The following is a 19,729-nucleotide window of genomic DNA, read 5'->3' as shown; positions in this document are numbered from 1 at the left end:
TACCAGGTGGGAAGACACACTGTTTGAGCACACCATTTCCTACCAAATATGCAGTTAATCAAAATGAATCCTCCTGAGTGTGAATGAGGATGATTTTCTTTGACAGGACAAAGAGCATGAAACGGTATGGTTTTGGAATTTCTATTTTGCAGGACAGCAAGGTTGGTGTCAAGTGACTCTCAAATGGATACCCAAGCAAGCAGAGGTCTTCAGAGACCTTATCTGATTCTCATCCTGAAGCCCAGATTTAGAGGCTTTCAGTCACTGGGGGAATTCAAAGAATATTTCTCCTTCCTCTTGCAAGAGCAGTCTGTAGGCAGGGTCTTCCACAGGTATCCCAAACAACAAAAGTCTCAGCTTTCCACAGACTTCCTGTATGTCACGACATGAACACAATATTCCATGACTCTCTCAAGTCAAATTGTTATGACTTCCTTTATTCTTCCTCTACTCTTTGCTTCCTCATTACGTGATTATTTCTAGTACTGTTCTACCCCACTGATTTTACCAGCTGGTATGGTTGTGTTAAAATATTTGAACCAAAAACTGTAGTAAAATATCTGATTATTTCTCAGGAGTTTTAGCCAGAGCTAGGTGCCATGTTCTTTTGTCATGTTCCCCTTGCAGGACTTGGATGGCACTGTGGTAAGAATAACATTTTTGTGCTGCCACATCAAAAGACTGCATAGCTCTGATCAAATTAAAACCTTCCTACCTGAAAATGTACTCCTGAGAGGCAAGAAACAAGGAAGGTTTTCTTTCCTCTTATTATTTCATAATATTACATGTTACAAAGGGTTCTTTATTAATGCACCCAGACCATCTCTCTTCCATCTTATCACTTTAGAAGAGTGGAAATGAGTAGAATTTTTCTCCAGGAGTTTGGAAGAAGAGTTCTATTTTGAGCATTTTTACTGCCTTGTAGAGGTCATGCTGGCATTTCTGAGAGCTGCTTCAGACTTCTCAAATTTTTTTTCATTATGTTGTTTTCTGCTGGGGACTATAATTTTTTAATCTAAAACCAGGCTGACATTAGTGCTCAAGAAATAAAGCCATGGTCACAAAACTCGTATTGCTAGAGCAGCTCTCCAATCTGCAGAGTGCTCTACTGTTATCAGCTGAAACATCATTTATGAGAAGTTTACTGCCATTCAATTCAAATTCTGCAAATGTGGCAGTCTTTACTGTAACCTTGTTGTGAAATTTTCGTTCTTAGCGGTAACTAATTGCATCGTGAAACCAGAAGTGATTGATAATGGCATTTTTAAACTGAGCTGTACCTAGCCATTGGAAATTTGGGCCCTGTAGATGGAACATTTAAGTCACTGGAAACAATTTCTTTACAAGATGGGTTCAGAAATGAAATTTCAGAAATTACTAAAAGCATCATTAAAGATTTACAGAAGGTCTGGAATGTTAGCATTATTTTCTTCAAATAGACCAAGTCATTTTCTCTCACTATCAGCTTCTCTTTTTATCTAAGAAAATCAGCAAATTCATCTGGGCTGTGCTGTGATCAGTATAAAGTTAAAGGTTCAGGACTGAAAAGGATTGGACAACAATGTATAGGTTAGAATTGCTGGTATATATTTCTCTAATAACACATCACAGAAGCAGAGGGGCTCTTTCAGGTCATATACTTGATGATCACAAGCTACCAGGTCATAAAATTCAGTGCTGTATACATCAAACTCCCTTTCTGCTTTACCTATGCTTGCATTAAAAGCTTTGCCAACATCCTACTTACAACTCTCCCATGTTTGTCTATTTGACAATTCCAATCACAAGTACAGGCAGGGCAGGGAATGGATCAAGAGCTCCCTTGAGGAGAAAGACTTGGGGGATGTTGGTTGGTGAGAAGCTCAACATGAGCCGTCAATGTGCATTTGCATCCCAGAGAGCCAAACGTGGCCTGGGCTGCATCCAGTGGTGGGCAGCAGGGCCAGGGAGGGGATTCTGCCCCTCTGCTCTGCTCAGAGCCCACCTTCAGGGCTGCACCAGCTCTGGATCTGCTAGCACAGGAAGGACGTGGACCTTTTGGAGTGAGTCCAGAGGAGGGTGCCAAAGACAATCAGAGGCTGGAGCAGCTCTGCTACAAAGACAGGCTGAGAAATTTTGGGCTATTCAGTGTAGGGAAGGCTCCAGGGAGACCTTATAGGATTCTTGACTATCCAAAAGGGACCTACAAATAAGCTGACAAGGGAGTTTTTGCAAGGGTGTGTAGTTGTAGGACAAGGTGGAATGACTTCAAACTGAAAGAGAATAGATTTAGATTAGATATTAGGAAGAAATTCCTCACTATGAGTCTGGTGAGACACTGGCACAGGTTGCAAACTACCACTGTGCATTTTGAATGGGAATCCTTCAAGATTCGTTTCACATCCCCTTTTCTTATACTGCAAGAAGAAAATAACTAGTGAACCTTTTCCCCTTTCAATCACACTCATATTTTAATGGGCATCCATCAAACACCTCTGTTCCTTGGATATGTTTTTCCAATTTTAGTAATTCCATTAATGGAGCTGCAGGATCCTTTCACAAAAACATATCTGGCAATAGTTAGCGTTGTATTTTCTGTACTGCTCATTTTTTTCACTTGTTGAACTGATAAAAAATTTGAATGCTAAATTCCTGCATTCCAGTTTCCTTTTTGCTTCTTACCAGCTCCTGAAAATTTTGCTATTTATCTATTTTGTTATATTCTGTTTATAAAATCAAAGCAAACAGTCAACATTATATATGCTTTGATTTTTTTTATCATGAATTAAACATGGAAAAACAATTAATCAAAATAAAAACAAACAATAAAACTCAGAATGTAAAATTTCTCATATGCCTGTCTCCATTCAAAAATATCAGCTAATTCCTGTCTAATTTTCCTATGGACATCAGAAGATACAAGGAACCATAGATACTAAGAAGAAGAACAAGTTCAGAAGTTGTCAAACTCAAGAGACTATCAACTCCATAAGTACTGCTATGGCACTATCTGTTTCCAAAACTGCCATTTAGCTTAATCAGTATAATGGGAAAGAGGAGGATCCATTCTGAGAGGTTTTCTGACCCAAACTCTGTCCTTAAATTGAAAGATGTAATTTCTGTGTGAGCAAATAGGGTCTCCCTTTTGTGAATTAGAAACCAGCATTAAGAGTCATCATAAGGGAGTCCTTAAAACTTGAATATATCAGAGGGAAATACGTATTTCTTATTTGCCCTTTAATGTTTCTTGAATAGATGAAGTTCTTGAATAGAAGAATAGTCAACAGCTGGTGAACCTGGATTTCAATTGGGACGATTTCCTGTTTGCCGAAGCCACATTCCATTTGTGTGTTGATATACAACTTTGCACTGACTGAAGTCTAGCCTGCCCTGCAGATGCTAAATAAAGAGCTTGGAAAACATTGGATGATTCAGCATCGATTTCCACAGGCTCATTTAGGCCTCAGACTCACTGGCTGGGGCTGGGTTTTATGTGTGGTTCTAGAAGTCAAATCCTGGCCCAGGGCTGTGCTTAGACATTTTTACTGCAGCAGAACTCTTACAGCACTGTAACACTGAAAATTTCCTTAACCTCTGGGGTTTACAGCACACTAAAGTGAGCTTTTTAATCTCATTAGATTAGTCTTTTTAGATATTATCTCTATTCTCCCTTCCTTTTCTTTGAAACCAGAATTTAGTGTGATAATTTAACTACTGTATCTGTGAACTCTGTATTACAGGAAAAGGTAGGCATTGACAACATCTGAGGGCACATCTGAGTCAGAAAGGAAATGATGTAGCAAAAAAACCCAATATCACAGAGTTATGTGTTTTTGCTATTTGTTCGTGCAGCTTCCCAAACATTTCCCTAGCCCTGCCACAAAAAACTTGTTCCCATGTCTTTAAGAAAGCAGTGAATATCTCTCTGATGCACCCCTGCACTTTTCAGTGATGACAATGTTATGGACCCATAATTACGTTGATGCTGACAGATTATGATTAACAGTGATAGTAGTGTTACTACCAACGATTACATACATATTGTACCCTCTGAAACCATAAAATGACACAGGCCTAAAGATGAGATTTTGGTACTTATGCCTGAACCTAGAGAGATGTTCCATTGAGTGAACACCAAACAGTGTAGTTTCTGGTCCTGAGAAGAATTTCATGTCCAGGAGAAAACTAACTCTGTGTTCAGTGTCAGAAGAAAAGAGAAGCACTTGGGGGAGGCTATCCAAGGTGTGCACTGCAGTGGACTTTGATCGATGTAACTCTTCCTGACACAAAATTTTGGCTGTTTCTTCATATTAGAATAGACCAACAAATCAAGCATTTGAATGGATCTGGGACAAAGAAACACTCAGGAGAAAATACACAAGACTAAATAGGCAGAAGAAGAAGAAGAAGAAAAATTGAATGACAATACAGTTTTATTTTGTCTGTTTTCAATTTCTTTCTTCTTTTTTATAAATATGTTTTTCCTAAACATATGATTTTCCATAAAAAAATATCACAAATCAATTGTGCTCTGTTAATCTGATCTTCTTTCCATGGTGATAGTGAAAGAACCACTTTGTCCAAATTAATAATGATTAGGAAGAAAAAATCAGACTGCTTTCTTCTAAATTAATCATTAAATTAGAGTTGATTAAATCATCACCTTCTTTTTAGAATGAATTTGCTTTTTAAATGGCCCTTGTTTATTCTGAGTTTGTTTGTTTGTTTGGTAACTGAAAAGGAAAGTCTCATTTTATTTGAGCTATCCAGGCACTGCTGTAATAAAATGATAAAATACATTCACTTTAAATTATTTTGACATATTTACATTGAAGTAAGAAAATACAAAGGTAGTAGGCACTGATACTGTACTGCTTGAGGAATGATACATCAGTGTAAATGTGTACTCACCTGCCTTGGTAGCAGTCAGAACCAATGGACGTAACACAGTTTTGATTTTCCTGCAATATAACCCTATATTTTAAAACAGAATTCAGGAGACTTTAGTCAGTGTACCAGCTTGTTCTTTTTACCACTCCAACCCCTGATAAGAAAAGTAAAACCAAAAGCTGTTCTACGATTAGAGGCTGAGGACTTTCCTGCACCGTACAGATTGTCAGTCAGTTTTTCTGTGCACAAGCAGTTCAACTATAACATGAAGCAAATTTCAAAAACACGCAGGTTTTGCTTTCAGCTGCCAGTTCCAGAGCCTAGCAAGGCTGTTTGTCAGGGCTGCAGTGTGGTTACAGCTTTGTGCAGCAGGATGATGGTGATCCTTCACTGAATCCCTAATTGGGTAGTCCAGCTATACAGAGTATTGATGGCTGGTTACATGACTTCCAGCCTTTTATGTGTGTAGTTTAGGTTGCTGAAGTCTTAGCCAAATTAAATTACTTTTTGCCCAGCTGCCCTTATCCTAGTCAGAAATCTGGGGTTTTGCCATTCTCTCTTTGCAACAAAACACTATGAACTATATCTGAATCTCTACTGAAACATTCAACTGAATGAAATAAAACATCACAGACCTGTTCCAGCAGTCTGCAGTGGCAGTATTTGCTGCATCATCTACTGGGAATCATAATCCAAAACAAAACATTTATCTAAAACATATATCAGTAGTTCTGCTGAGCTTCTAGATATGAAACCCATACCCACTACTGATTATTTTTGTTTTGCATGGCAACCTGTAGCAAAAACAATGAGATTTATAAGTGGCTGCCCTAGACTAGTCACAAACACTTTTTTTCCCCCTGTGATTTTTAATTGCAGATCATTTGTGCAGAAAATTGAATATTTTTTTATTTCTTGGTGCAGGTGCAAACAAAGGGATAGGGTTCTTTGCTTCATGTTACTTCCACCTAAAAGAGGATGAGTAAATCAGATACAATGAAGAATCTGAATTCTGAGTAAAATATGTTTTATTTTTCATTGAAAATTTAAATAATTTAGACACCTTCTGTTTCAGTCTTACAGGAGATATTTGATAACTGTGGACAAAAATGGTAGTCTGTTTTCTTGGTAGAAAAGATAGGAAACAGGCATAGCTTTCTGAAGTCATGAAATATAAATGCCTTCCTTGCTGTAGTCCAAAACTGATCTCCATGCTGTACTGCCTGTTTCCTACCAACCCTACAACTCTGAAGAGGGTTTCACTTAAAATATTTTATAGGGGGGTCTGAAATTAAAAGTACAAAGAAAATTGATGGTTCTAATCTTTCCTAGTCTGAGTCAAGGTAAAGGGACAACTGATTATATTGAAATTTGATTGTTCTCTATCAATCTGAAGAAGATCGAAGTCTATCCTCAAAGGCATTTTCACTTCAAAATCCAGTTTCTGAGATCCTAAGACTATCCCCCAAAACTGGAAATTTAAATCAAGGCCTTTTTTTTTACTCTTTTAATTAGTTCAGAGGAAAGTAATAACAGATTATGTATATTTCCTGTATGAAACACATCTTGAATTCCCCAATAACATTACAAAATAACAGTACTTTGATTATGATATTTAAATCTATGTGTCAGTAGTATTCACTTTCCCAAGGCGTATTTTGACTACAAATCCAGCTGACTGCTATCACCAGTAATCTTACAGTGCTCAGCTGCAGTACCAGACAGCCCATTTTTTGTTCACACAATTACTGTAAGTAAAGACTCTGTTCTACAGAGGGAGATACAGGCCAAAGGGAAGAAAATACGTCTGTCTATCTGTCTGTCTGTCTGTTCCAACATAGAACTGGAGCTTTGGTGGCCAAAAGTTGTTTAGGCCATCAGTCTTGTCTCATCTCCTTATCTATTTCTCAGGCATTTAATTGTATTCTGGGATTAGATCACAAGCACAGGTTCCCTTTTCCTCCTATCTCAGGCCCTTACTCATATCTCAGTATTACCAGGATTATTGTCTTTTAACAAAATTTTCATCCTTAATAGGGATTTAAAGTACTTTTACTTTTGTTTTGTCATGTACTCCATGTTTGTGAGATGAGCTCACTTTCCCTCACAGTGATGGTGAGTGCAAAGAGACAAACAATTCTGAAGGCCATTTATTTTTTTCCTGTCCATTAGAAGACTCTAAGATTCAGTCAATATAATTGTTGCTGGCAGAGTCTCTAGAAACTTCAGACCTATAGCCTCTCTTTTCTTTGATGGCATTTTCCAAGTACTGAAAATGTAAGATTAGGATGATTCATCAGAAGTTTAATATCATTTTTGGAGGTAATTTCATAGACCTCATCAGTATGTGCTAAAGACCCTACAAGGCAGAGAATAAAGACATATTCTGCTTAAAAGTGATCAAGTGTATGAATGTACAGGTCAGAGTGAAAAATCTCAAGAAAGCTTGGACAACTCCTCATTTTTATTTTATATATTAACTGTTCAGCCACAATGCCTTAAAAACCTGAAGAGAGGCTGGAGTTACCCCATAAGGATATGTAAAGATAGAGTTAACCTGCTCAGATCTGAATTGCTGGCGGTTTTATCTGATCTGCTGGAACATAAGCTGAGTAATAACTACTTTTAGGGCACAACACTCCTAATACTCCTAATGATGAGAGGACTTTTCCTAATCTGAAACAGGATAACCAAATCACCCCCCAAGAAGCCAACTTCTCTCCTTTGAGTGTGGAGGCTGGGGGGTGTTGCTCAGGTGTCAGCTTTTCCACTGGCGCCATTTGTACTTAACTGTGATGAATTCAACCCAAACTAAAAGCTGACCCTTTCACACACAGTGTGGGGAGGCACACACGGAACAGTGAGGACAGAGCCAAAGCCAGGTGCAAAACCAAGCTTTGCTGATCTTTTCTTTAATCCTCTGGTAAACAGCCAATCTATTTATTTCTCATTTCTTGCAAGTGATTTTTAAGATGTAGCTGGTGATGGATAGTGAATAACACCATTGAAACAGATCCTGGTCACAATTCATTTCTTATTCTTCATATTGCAAAGATTTTGACCTACAGATCTACAGACATATTATTTTTATTATGATTTATGTTGTTTTAAGCAAGGAATTGTTTTGGAAAAACACTCTGTAAGGACATTAAATCACCTTTCCTAAACCAACTTCTTTTTTGCTCATACAATACCCAGCAATGACCTTAACACTCATTTTTCATTTTCATCCTTACCAGATACTGTTAAAAGTATCTTTGTTCTGCCTTTTCTTTTGGTTTCTGACTATCTAAAGGTAACATAACACCTTAAAACTTACAGTCATACTCAGTTATTTGAGAGAGGGAGATCATGTGGCACAATTTGGAGGAAGAGTATAAAGGTGAGGGAGGAAACTTAGGAATCACAACATCATAATATTATAGAATTATAGAGCATTTTGGTTTGGGAGTAGCCTTTAAAGGAGAACAGTCCTTGCCTGGTTTTGCCACTCTCAGAGGTACAGGTCCTAGTGTACATTCCTCATCTGAGACAAAGTGAGATGGCCCAGGCATCGCCCACTGCAAACAGGCAATGGAAAATATTTTTCTTTTCCTGCAGTCCTCTCCCTGCTTGCCCCAATGTGAGGAGCACTGAGGACTGCTCAGGCTCTTGAGCCCATGGTGAGTCAGGAGGGGGTTTATGAGAGGTTTTCCCCATATTCCACCTATTTCTGCAGGCAGAGGCTGATGGCATGGTGAGATGGGTTTTGTCCTGTGCACTCACCCAAAGTGATGGGACTTCCTCAGGGTGGCGACATGCCTTGCCTCTTAGAGACGGAGATCATGGGAAAGGAAGAAGTCTTCTGGGCAGAATATTCTTGCATTAACTTACTGTCACAGATGTCATGTATAAAGTTCCATGGAGACTGGAGGGAAATGTAATGATGTTGTGGAGCATTTCACATGGGGATGAAAGAGCTGGCAATGCCCAGTTCCACTGCTTGCCAGCTGCTTGCTTTTACAGGCAGCTGCTTGTATTACAGGCAGCCTGAGCTGTAATTACATGCAAATTATTACTCATTTTCCAATCCTCACACCACTCGCTGAAGGATATTAATATAATCCATTTTACTCTTGTCTATATTAATAATGGTTTGTAGATACAAATGGGAAAATTCAATTTTGAAAGGACAACAGTTTCTTCCCCACAGCCCATCTTTACAAGATTATTGTTCATCTTGAGTGGTCGATTTCACACTGCTGTCAGCTTCAGAGCTCATAAACCCGCCAGAGCTATTGAATAACTATCTAAAAATGCACCATCCAGATTTTCTTCTTGTGTTCTGACACCTCCATAGAGGCACAATCACTGAGCATCCCGGGCAGCTGGTCCAGAGGGCACCTGAGATGGGAGGGGACCGGTGTCCTGCTGCCTGGCGACAGCCACGCTGACTTCCTCGGGTTGTCATGGTGACACTTGCAACACAAAGTGCCACCTAATGAGGACTCTGAAATCATTTGCTCTTGAGAAACAAAGTTGTGGTAATGCTGCCCTCAGGAAATGGGTCATATTATTGCTGTCATCAAGGAACTGTGCTTTTTAGAGACAAATAAGCTGGCTGTGTTTCTTAGTTAGAAGTTGTATGTTTTTTTAATAAATTCAGATCCAGGAGTATCTGTGCTCTGCCACAGTCCCTCAGGGATGTCCTTGCCTGGCATGGCCATACCTGTGGCCTCTCTCATAGACCCAGCATGGGTCAGCACAGCCAGGGACCTGTGCCCCCTTCACCTGTTCTGTCCCCAGAACTGGGTCTGCAGCCCCTCATGGCTGACACTGCTTCCAAAGTCTGATGAAAGTACACAGAGCTGGGGCACTGTGTACATTCCTAACTGATAGATAGGATCTGATAGATTTTATTTCTGTGGCGTGCAGACATGGCTGAAGCATCTCCTGACAGGCAACCTGGTGGACCAAGGCTTCTCAACCTACATCAGAACTGACACTCCTGTCTGCATTTTTCCACCTTTTCACATTACAAGTGCAGGGCTCTGTGTCCCTCCTCTTCCTAAGCATATCACTAGGCCTTTGCTTTGACCTTGGCTGAGCCTTCTCCATGTTCCCAGCCATGAGAACTGCGAAGAGGTTCTCAGCAAAGATTTCATCTTGTAGTTCAACCCTTGGTCATCCCCTTTGCAATCTCACTTCAATGAAGCCCTACGATTTGTCAGTGACAGCTGTGACTGTAACACTCATCCAAATCTGATTCTAACCCTAACATATGTAGGGTTAGAATCAAACTGCACAAGAGGAAGGTGGACTGTGAAAAGTCTCCTCCCATAAGAGCAAGCTAATGAGGGCTTTGGCTGAAGGACTGGTGCTAAGGCTCTGCTGATGTCAAAAATTAGGTTTACAAAAGAGGTTCAGCAACAGAAACTTCAAAGGGGCTAAAAAGGAAGGAGGAGTCTACAGCAAGGTCTCAGAAAATCTCTCTTGAGACCTCATTCAAGAGGGCTGTGACTAAGGATCAGCCAAGTCCAAGACCTAGGGTGTCAGGTTTGTGAGAGAGAACATGTGTCAGGCTCCAGGAGTGTCAGTGCGAAGAGGATGCTGGGCTGCAAGAGTGATGGGAAAAAAATTATAATTATTTTTTATAATTTAGAATAATAAGTGGAGAAAAAAATTCCCCTTAGAACTTCGTTAAAACCAACAAATTCAAGGGGTCTTGCATTAAAGCTCAGCCCAGCCCAAGTTTGGTTTAGGGTTATATTTAGGGTTGGAGTTGGGACAAACCCAGAGCCTCAGGCTGATGTATGGGTGGCTATGTATGGGTGGAGTAGGACCATAAAAGCCTGTCAGATTAGGGGCTGGATTTCAAAAAGAAATCACTTTTGGAAATTTTACTGAAGGTCCGTCACTGACATTTCATGGGTTCATTTTAGGACCTAGGGTTCAGGTTAGGCATAGGCTTTAGGTTAAAGCTATGTTTAGTACAGAGACAGAGCCCATAACTCCTGCTGGTGTAGGGCTGCAGCAGCCTTGCCAGAGAAAGAGGGTGGGCTAAACACTGGTGTCTTGTTCAACTCTTGAGCACCTTGGGTTAAAGATACTGCTGATACCTGGTCTCAACTGTGCACTTCTCCATAACCCATTCTAAGCTGGTCTCGAAAAAGTTCCCAGAAATTATTTATTTTTGGACCCCCTCCCCTGCCTTTGGCAGCCTTACCCCCACTGAAGCCTCAGGTTCTGTCACCTTAACTCATCCTTGGCTGAGCCTAGCCCAAAGCTGCCCAGCCACAGCACTGCTTAAGAAAGTTTTGGAGGATGCTGCAATGCTGTGCCAGCAGTATTTCCATGTTCTGAAGACTGTATTCAGGGTATTCATGGTATTTTCATGGTGTATGTCTCACCATGGTGAGCACAAATGGAGTGTGTCTGAACATGTCTGTGACCCCTGCATTCCAGTGGCGTTAAGATGTATTTTTTGGTGAATTTTTGTCTAATGCAGTAATAAAATACAAAGCCTTTCCATGGCAGTTGGCAGCTTCACAGAGTCCCATACAGGTAAATCAACTGACATCTCTGGTGCTAATTTTCCTTAATGAGATGTATTTAAATCTTTAATCTTACTGGCACTTTCACCACCTGTGTGTTTGTTACAAAGAATGTGAGCACAACTCAGCTATCCCTCTTGCAGGCCAGTGCTCTCTTCAGGGTGCTGCTGCTGCTCTGAACACTCAATCTGCATGAATCTGTGGTGGAGGACAGAGCAGACAGTGGTTGCATCAGCTGGACTAAGTCTAGGAAAATGAGAAGTAGTTCAAAGGGGAGGGAGAAGAATTCTTGAATGAAAGGAGCTTGAGAATTTGCATTGGAGAGAATCTGTGAGTGTCATGGACTCTGAACTATTTCACTGAGCAGTCACATTTACACTCTTATTTCTTCTTACAGAAAGTACCAAGTTCAGATATAGTTGTTTTTCATCTAAATTAGGTATTTCTTGACTAGTAGATGACATTTTTAATAATTGTTACTTTTTTTTCTTCATTCTTTTTTGTTTGTTTTCTGATTTCTTCAAGTGAGCAGTGAAATATTTCTGTATGTCTGCATGGTTCAGTTGTTTGCTTTGCCTTGAAAACAAATGATCACTCATGGGGCAGTGTGCTCCTGTTCACCCTTCTGGGGGTAATGCCTTACTTCTGCCATGTATTTCAGAAAAAGTGCCAGTGAAATATCTTGAAGAAGAATATTCAACGTGTAAACAAGTCTGCTGAGTTTAAAATGTTTATGAGCCAAGGCAGAAAAAAGAAAAAATAATAGTGAGGCAGAAAAGCAGAGTGTAAATGAACTAAAAGAAATGGGTTCATTCTCTGGAAAAAGAAAAAAAAAGAGAAGATGGGGAAAGAACAATGTGAAAAATCAGAGGTGGAATACAAAGGAGAGTGACTAGGTAGTAAAGGAGTGGGTAACAAAGGCAGTAGGCAGGTGACAGAATAATCTAACTACACAGGAGCAAGTAATGATTAGGAAATAGAAGAGACAGGGATAAGAATAGTGATGGCATTGCCAGGAAGAAATTATTTAAGTGGGAAAAGAGGTCAGAGAGAGAAGATGGGTTGGTTATTACACTACCAACCATAATTTCCCTTGACTTGGACATTTGCATCATCATCTTTGATATATTTGCATAAGAACTGGTCTTAGTTTAACTTATATGCACATCTGAAAACCACAGTTCTCTTATGTGGAAGTTCTTATGCTAGACTTTTTTTTTTAATATTTGTAGTGAAGTTATAACAGAAATAGATGGACTCTCAAGAATCAATGCTTACAGCAGTCTATTGTTTATGCAAAGGATTTTAATGCCCAGGACTACATACTGACATATACTAGATACTACATAATGAATATACATTTTATTCCTGGAAAGAGATTCATGAAACAAGAATATTCTTCTCAGCCATTGACTTCTTCTTCCATTTAGAATGATAGGTAAAGTTAAGAAAAAATAACACTTTCTATTTCAAAGGCCTTTTCTGGGAATTTAATGTAGGTCCTGTTGAGACCAGAGGCTGTAATTTTTAAGTACCTGTGCCCAGACTATACAGGTTTAAGTCATTGAAATTCAAAAGGCACCAATAGTTCTGAAAATCTCATCATTTATTGAAGCTGCTAACCACAGTCAGTAAATTGAGAAACATCTATTTTATTCTTTTTCTGTTTGTGGTAATATTGTCTGTAATGCCACGGCATTTCTCTGTGTAAAACTAATTTAAGTTGAAGGAAATGCTTGTATGCTGATCTGTGTTTTATTGAGGTTACTGCATAACAAAATAATTGACACATATGTGTACGCTGTATTTTATGGACGTACTACAGATGCATGTTATACTTGCCATGTCTCAAACCAAATTAATTTTAGATTGAACTTATTAATTCCTCTTTTTATATAATTATTATTTTAATGAAATTCCTGTTGTTAGAATACTTTGTATTCTGATGATCAATATTCTCTCTTATGTGGTTCTATCAAGACAAGCTCAAGCAGCAACTAAACCCAATACACATTTCAAGTCCGACAGAAGATCTTAAGTTCCTATGTGACTGTAGAAATTTTGTCATAAGTTGTACCCACAACTGTAGCTCTGCTCATCAAATTCTGCAAACCAGAGTCTTCAAAGTGTGTAACGTTTGCCTCAAATACTTGCACATGGTTTGACATTTTCCGGAAGCAGTGAAGTGTTTTCTGTTGGCTGTTGAGGACAATTCTATCAGGCTTTCCATGGAGAACCAGAAAGCTAAATCAAGCTGTGCACAGTTCAGTGCAGCTGTAGCAAGAACGCTTCCAGAATATCAGCTGGTTTGTTCACACACCTCTGCTCTGCCCTGTGACCTGCAGGATTAGCACTCTCCTGATTTCACGTGGTAGAGGAAAAGAAAAGGAAACAGGGAATATGTGTGACTTCCTGATAATTTGACACTGAGAGCATTGAAAGCCTGGTAACAATCCTAGCATGGAGGGGGTTTGAACTAATCTCTTCTGTTTTCTGTATGTGATTTATTAACGAGTACCTATGAAAGTATAAGAACAAATGTCAGGAAGTGAATTAGTTTGACTTCAACTTAACTTGTGGTCTATGCTTTCAGGTTTGGATAAGTGCTTGAGTTATTGTTTCTGGACATTTCCAAATTTGGCTTTTAATATGTGAAGTTGAGGAGAACCTGACATGGGTCATGAAACTGCAACAAAAAGTTTACTGAAAATTGTAAAGCAGCTGCTTCAGTCCTGTGGCAACAGCATCAGTTGTTGTTCCAGCAACAGATGGCTGAGGGGCCTTCATTTATTTGGGGAGTGTTGGTATGTACCTGCTCAGTTCTTCTGCACTCAAAGGATGTCATGAGGACACAAAAACAATTGTACTGGGTCAAAGATACATCCAGCCCTGCATCCTGCCTCTGACAGTGGTCTATGCTATCTCAGAAGTAAAGTAGAAAAAGCAGTTCCAGGGGGAAAATCCATGCTTAACAGCCTTGCAATTTGCTCTGCCTTGTCCAGAAATTTTCTTTAAATATTTGCTGTTAGTTCACTCTACCATCTACATTAATCCAATTCTTAAAGCAGTTTTGTGTGAACAAACATATAACATTTCAGTGGAAGGCAAAATTGGTCTGTACACTAACAGTTCTTCTACAGCAGTGGAGACAGCAGTGCTAAATCCACCTGTGACCCTGGGCTTTGCAAAAGTCCATTTGGTAAAAACCTGACGACCTTTAATTCTCAGGAAATATTGTAAGTGTTCTGAGAAGCCCAATACTCCATCCATCTTAGCTATCACCCCAGCCAGCTTCCTGGAAGATGTGAAGCTCACAAGCAAGGATTCAGATCTTGCCAAGCCCTTACATCTGCTCCTGAATTGTACTCAGCTAAGGGAGAGCTGACACAATTTTGGTTGGTCTGACCCTATAAGTATTACTCTGAAAGAATGAGAATGAGAATCAGATGTGTAAGCTCCCATTTAGCTAAGCCTTTAAGTTATGTTGACTTACATGAGAAATAAGTGGAGTTTAAGAGTGTTGCTGAACAACATATTTTTTTTATCGTTAAGTCATATTCCCCTTTCAAAATTTTCAGAGGTGACATCCATTGACTTGAATGGGAATGAGTATGGATTGAGCCTACACAGAATAGTTTGATCACCACTCTGAAAAACCATGTAGAATAATCTACTGTTCTTCAAAGTGACTTGTCTCCACCATACCCAGTATCTCTCTACAGGATCCTGTTTCATAATCATTGTACTGGAAAATGTTCAGAAGCTTTTGTTGACTACTTTTTTTCCTTTCAAATCACAGAAGTACTTGGTGTTACACTACCCTGATATAGTTTAAAGATTTTTCTTTAGATAACAAATATTTGCAGCCTTGCTAAATTCTAACCCAAAGGAGCATTAGCACTTGAGCCACTGAGACCCCTGAATCTCATGCTGCTGGCTGCACATAGATCCATTACCAAAACAACAATATGCAGGCAATAGTAAAAGATGCCCAGAAAAAGATGTGTTCTTGGCTCCAAAATCTGCTCATTATTTTAGACACAAAGATAAGAAAATCTGCATAGCATCTAAAAGTTTTCAAACTGGAGGAAATAAATGAGGGAATTATAAATAAGAGTTCATTAAAACTACATTAAAGTCATCTCATTCTGTTCATTCACATTGTTGTAGCTCTGCAAAAGGCCCCATTCTTCTGACTGCAAAAAAATGTAAGTTTATAAGGCTGATTGATTACAGCCTTGATAAAATTAAAATTGTTGATTGTATAATTTATATTCAGTCTTATTAGTACTATTAATTCATTAGACCAGCTGGACAAGCTATTCTCTCCAATTCTTCCTAAAATCAATAGTTATAAAAATGACAATGCAGGCAGATTAGGATCAGAGTTAAATAGTACAAGTGAACAAAGATTGCAGTTTAATTGCAACCATGTGAAACCAACATTACATAACAGAGGATTTGATTGTTTCAGCTTGACATATAGTCATTATTTGTTGGATTTTCAGCACAAAAGCATCCTGTGAAGTGTTTTTACAGACGTCCTCCAAAAACCTGAAAAATGATTCATTAAATTGAAGAAGAAAATCAGAAAAACCTTTTGTCATATTTCAGCTCAAAGTGGGTGAACCACCTCGTAAAAAGCCTCATTGCTTTGTGTTAGTGCCAACGCTTGCACTTTAGGCAGCAGCTAGAGAAAGGGGAAGGTGAGGAGCACTAAGGTGCTCAGCAGGGTGCAGAGGCCGTGCCTTTCACACAGGACGGGCAGAACAGCAGCCCGCCTTCGGGCACTGAGAATTGCTGCACGGACAGAAGCGATGCAGACAGCTCAGCTCACCCACAGGTGGGGTGCTGGTGCTGCTGGGATTGCCTGCAACCTCTGCCCAGTGAGGTTCACCACATCAGCCAGGGAGATGCTGCCTGGAGTGTAGGGACATCCTTTCTGCATGCAACTCACAGGCCAAAGCTGTCCTGCTGATGCCATGCTCAGGCCATCAATTCTGTCTCTTCCTATGTGCTTTGTCTATTATCAGGGCAAAGATCCCTGGTGGACTGTGGCTTAGCTGCAAAATATTTTAAATGCTGGGCAAAGTGCTATGTGTTTGTAGCTAGCTTTGAACAATCGCCAGGAAAACATATTGTGAATTATCACTAACAGCTTTTCTCAGTGTGGGAGCTAAACAGAAGAAGGGGAGCTTGGCAAGCGACCGAACATGTGAGCAAAGCTGGTAATTTATCATGCTGTATCAAGAGTCAAACACAGGGTGGAACCAATGGTCAAAAGACAAATTCCTATAAATACAGAGCTATGTTGTCCTGGTGAGCTGTACTGGACACTGCACTGAATAATCTGGGCTAGTGTAGCAGAGGGAGAAAAACTGAAGGGAACAGTTGCTGTCCCTGTGTTAATGAGTTTTCTAAATTACTGTGATGAGGATAACCCAAATGGTGGTGTAATCCTCCCCCTGGTGTCAAGGTGGTGAAAGAAAACAGAAATTATGGACCTGTGAAAGGCTGGGACTGTGGAAAGCTAAGTGGCTCCTTAATTAAAATGTCCCTACATTATTACTACTATGGTATTAAAATCAGCAGGAAGTTTATTTGTCAGACTTGTTATTAGAGGAGCTGAGCAGCTTACAACCCAGCCTGACACTGTCAGCTCTGCACAGGACTCAAACTGCTGGTAGTGCTGAAGGTAGAATTTTGTTTCTCTTCCTGCAGATGAATAGTCCACTCCCAGTTCCATCAATTCCAAACAGATGCAGGACAGTGGTAACTGCTTGTTTTTCCTTTGAATTATTGGAGCCTGACAGTTTAATACATTCACCAGCTCATTAATTCTTCCCTGTCCTTGCCTGAGTCACACCTTGTGCATCTTCTTTTACCCTTCAGAAACCTAGTAGCTTTAGACAACTTCTATCTTGCCTATTTATCCGAACCTGTTTTGGTGCCTTTTCATGTCATAGGAAGACTCTGGTTCTGCTTTAACTGAACTGCTTGGCTGGGGTTCGTTCCACTCTGAAAATACCACAGTGAGGGTGTGAGGAGGTAGGTGGCTACAGATGAGTTTGGTGGCTTAGCTCCCCCAAAAGGCAGAGATAGAGTCAAGCAGCCAATGTAACATGGATGAAAATAGGTTACCAAAAAAACTTGCCCATTGGGTGTTCCTACAGTCTGGGCAGATAATCCTGTTCTCTCAGGAGAATAAATTAGTTAATTACATTAGTTAGGTATCATCCCTGGGTAATGTTGAGTCTGAATAGGATCATGACAGGGTTTTAAACTTTCCTGTCTTTTTTTTTCAACAGGGATTACATCAAACACGTAATTACCCCAAGGGTGTTCCGTCAGCCCCATTTTGGACAGTGGTTTCAGTCACAGCACCATCCCCAGTTCCTGCTGGTGATACATTGCTTCTCACATCATCAGTGTTCACTACATAACATTCTATTTCTGCCAGATGGGCTCAGCAGTTTCAATGCTTAGATGACTCTAGACAAGGATTTTTCCCCTGTGTTAATCTGAAACTCCACAAGTCGAATGCTTGAATGCTTTTTTCAGCTATACACAAATCTTTGCCTGTTTTAAAAGTAAGTACTTTAAGCAAATTTCATCCTTTAGAATAATTAAAGATTTAAAAAACTTTCTCATCTGCCCTATTATTTCTAGTTCATTCCTTTGTACTGAGAGCAAGGACTCTTGACTAATTATTAGATAAGAGAGCATAGATATTTGGGGAAATAATAATGTGCTAGAAGTAGATGATGCCTGAATGTGCTTTGCTAGAGCCAGGGTACAATTAGAAATACTGTACTTTGAGGATAAGAAGTGGTCATGGATTACTTATACCTACTTATATTAAGATGTATCATTTGTATAGGTATTGCCGGTTTTGTAAATCTTCCCCTTCTTTTTCGAGGCAGCCCATTCAATGAAAATAACAACATGCGGTGGGGTCAGTACACCCTCATCTATTTTTGTATTTTCTTTTAATGTACATCAAATTAAAAAATATTTGTTCTGGCTTTCATTAACTATAAAATGTCATGCTGCCCCTTAAAAATATGCCATAAGCCATTTCTTAACCTTTTTACTCAAATCTACAAGCTACTTGTTCAGTACAATACACAGAGATGTTTCACTACACACAGTTTACATCCATGAGGGAATACTGTCTCTTCTACTCTGACCTGTACCATTGTAAGTCACTATGTTTGGCACAAATATTCTTTTGCAAAGGCTTGCACAGGCTAAAATTGCAGTCATTAGGATGAAAGACTGTGTGCTACTGGCATAGGGCGATCTGGACACACCAGATAAACTCCACCTTGCTCATGACAGATCAATAACAGAGGGAAACAAAAGTACTTCAGTATCTCTCAGAGGAAGGGATTTTCCCAACCCCCAAACCTAAGAACTAATTTAAGTGTCATATTGATGACCGAAGCTTAAAAACATGTTTTTAACAGAGTTTAATAGGCATCACGATACCTCAGCTAGCGTGTACACACACTTGTGGAGATACATATTAGACACAGAATTTCCTTCAGAAGAAGAATCTTTTAGGAAAATCTAATTTTATTTTATAGGTTAAGTGGTGGTTAATTCATCAGCCTGGACTTATTCTGTATTTCTAGACTCAATTTTCTATTTTTGACATCTAAAACCAGCTTTTAATTATGCTCCATTCATTATGTTGAAAATTCCTACATAATCCATGGAAAAACACTAATGAAGTAGGATCCAAAGTATTTCTCAACTTCCTTTTCAAAAATTCAAAAGTATTACATTCTTCAGTCCCTACCCTTGTTTTATGGTCTTTGTCTGAAGTCCCTGAAGCATGTGGACGTTGTTTACATGATCTTCCTCAGTTTGAAAAGCTTTCCTGCACCTACTGTAAAGTAAAAACAAAAATAAGAATTTATTTTCAAATCTAATTTAGTGAAAACAAATCATGGGTTGCAGATAATCTGTACACCTTATCTGTACAACTAGAGAATGGAGTTTCTAGATTTGTAGAAACTCCAGTCCTCAGTCTTCAGTTTGGTCTGACACTTTAAGGGGTATTTTCAAATATACTCCTGTTATCATTTGTGTTATTTTTTTCTTGCATTGATAATAAACCAATACTAGAAAAATACAGTTATTTTGTTTGTTCTTTGAGTTTCTTAAGTAATTATCTGTAAAAAGTTTTCTTTTTTTTTTTTTTTTCCTAACGTGAAGTGTGAAATGCTTAAACTGGGGAGATAGAACAATGTGTCTTATCTCATTCTTCTGGCTAATTCACCAAGTTTAAAAGATAAAAAGTGTACTTTGGAAACCTTCCT

General features: G+C 39.2%; 1 long non-coding RNA gene across 1 annotated transcript; it reads left to right on the top strand.

Moving 5' to 3' along the window:
- The first annotated feature begins 11,533 nt into the window (after window positions 1-11,533).
- LOC135458407 (uncharacterized) lies at window positions 11,534-17,985 on the top strand. Its single transcript, XR_010442896.1, has 3 exons — window positions 11,534-11,732; window positions 17,369-17,450; window positions 17,711-17,985. It is a non-coding gene; the product is annotated as an uncharacterized LOC135458407 (long non-coding RNA).
- The last annotated feature ends 1,744 nt before the right edge of the window (window positions 17,986-19,729 follow it).

Source organism: Zonotrichia leucophrys, chromosome 1 (genome assembly GCF_028769735.1).
Source record: "Zonotrichia leucophrys gambelii isolate GWCS_2022_RI chromosome 1, RI_Zleu_2.0, whole genome shotgun sequence".
NCBI classification, from domain to species: domain Eukaryota; kingdom Metazoa; phylum Chordata; class Aves; order Passeriformes; family Passerellidae; genus Zonotrichia; species Zonotrichia leucophrys.
The sequence above is the reverse complement of the archived record's forward strand: the minus strand, read 5'-3'. Positions and strand labels throughout refer to the sequence as shown.